The sequence below is a fragment of the Eurypyga helias genome, unplaced genomic scaffold, assembly GCF_000690775.1.
Source record: "Eurypyga helias isolate BGI_N326 unplaced genomic scaffold, ASM69077v1 scaffold16066, whole genome shotgun sequence".
NCBI lineage: Eukaryota > Metazoa > Chordata > Aves > Eurypygiformes > Eurypygidae > Eurypyga > Eurypyga helias.
In genome coordinates, this window is record NW_010256136.1 from 47,685 (window position 1) to 49,831 (window position 2,147).

The following is a 2,147-nucleotide window of genomic DNA, read 5'->3' on the forward strand; positions in this document are numbered from 1 at the left end:
ACGGGGAATGTTTGTAGAATAAGGGGTCTTGCAATCGGCCAGTTACCCTGCAGAGGATCACGTTACCCAAGGAGCAACGCTCATGACTTGCTGGATCCCTAGGAGTCTTACTGGTACTAAAAGCCAGTCCAGACAGAACAAGTAAATGCAGAGAGAATGCATCAGCAGAGCATCCAACTCCAACTGAAGCGTGCGGAGCAGGGACAAGCAAAGACCCAGGAAGCCCGAGCTGCTATCACATATCAGACACCCGAGCCAAGAGGCACGAGGCACCTTGTAACGCAACGCTGTAATATGATTATGCAAGCGCAATACCTCGGCTGTGCGGAACCTTCCCACTAAGTGTAAATATAGCAAGAGAAGCCTCGTCGAATGTATTTAGCTGCAATCTTGCTCCCTGTTCTGACCTCGCCTGCTAAATCAGGAACCCCTGCACTTCTGCAGGAAGGGGTCAGGGACCTCCACAGGAGGAAGTCTTAGGACAGAGGAGTCAGTCTAGAATCACCCGCAGCCCAGAAACGAAGTTACCTGCAACAGAACAATGGGCTGGCACGCACTGTAGTTCCACAGGCTTAACTGCACTGCTTGGACAGGTCTGTTGCTCCATTACCCGACTGTCACGGGTTTACTGTCCCATACTTCTCTAGTTAAGGGATGTTTGAGAAGAGCCAGGACTATTACACCCACAGGAAGATGCAGGAGACAGACAGCTGGTAACTCACACCCACTCTTGAAGTCTTTCCTACCTTGGGGAAAGTGCAGTGGCAGGCCTTCTACACCCTCTCCTCAAAACAGAGCTGCGAGACAGTCATTCTGCTTCTCAAAGCAAGAGGGACTCCAGCTATAACTCCTGGAAAAAAAAAATACATCAGAAGAGGCAGTGAAAGGAAGCTCAGTGCACATACAGATGGATGATCAGCACTGAGAATGACAAAAGATTTTGTTGTTACCACTGGGCAATCGGGCCATATTAGCTCAAAACTTGCATCCTCATAGGGCTTCAGAGCCAAAGACAGAAGACAGATGTTTTTAAAGTCATCCCATCTATTCCTCTCAGATTATAAACAGGTATGTTCAACCACCTTGTAAAGAAAACCAGAAAGAAACCACAAATATAGAACGTCTGCTCCTTAAATACCTGCTCCAGCCTCTACAGTGGCCCAGGCTACCTGCTCGGCTTTGTATTTGCATCTGGCTAAAAGCACATGTAGGAAACACAGCTCAGCTGGAAAGCAGCGGCTCATTAAACCACAGCTTGATCACTCAGAAGCCCCAACCGATGGCCACAGACAGACCTGTAGCCACTCATGGGGTAACACAGAGAAAAGCACAATTTCAGCTGGCCAAGCCCAGTGCAGTTTGGCTGGAGCTGTCAATGCATTGAAGCATCTTATCCAGCTAACAAGCACTTTAACCATCCCAATTAGATATTGAAAGTGTTTCAGTCATTGCCCACCTGAACACAGAAAACAGCAGCAGCTACCACATTCCACAAAGCATCCCGTGACACACCGACAGCAGTGCCAATAGCATGGAGACTCAACAGCCTGCAGCTCCCTGCAGAGTCCAGCTGGCCTGTGCACCCCCTTTGCTACAGCCCACGCAGCAACTCCCAGAGGAACCGAGCCCTCCAAGGCAGAGTTATCGTAAGCCCGAGATACACCAGCTGGCACTGTACCAGGGGAAGGAGGGCATGGAAGGAGGCCTGAACAGGAAGGATATAAACACCTGATGCATTTCCCTGCTCTAACTTCCATAGCATTTCACAGAAACGGCAAATTCTTAACAAAAAGTGATGTACACGCAGCACACAAAGCTCCCGCTGCACATTAGCCAAGCTTGAAGAGTGTGAGGGCTCCCACGGGGATGCACATCACTACACACACAGCGGAGGGAAGAGAGGCAGTGATATTAAATATATGTTTCCATTTTATTTAGAATCATCCACTATCATCCCCATCCCAGGAACTTTCCATACATTTAACTTTTATTCTACTATTTGCAGGAGAGACTTACCTGACAGAATATAGGCAGGTGCGTTGGAAATCAGAAACTGACTTTATATATTAAATATACATAAAGCCCTGAATCAAACCCCCCAACCCCTGCTTCTCATCCAGGCTAGCCTGAGCTCATTCCACTCTTTC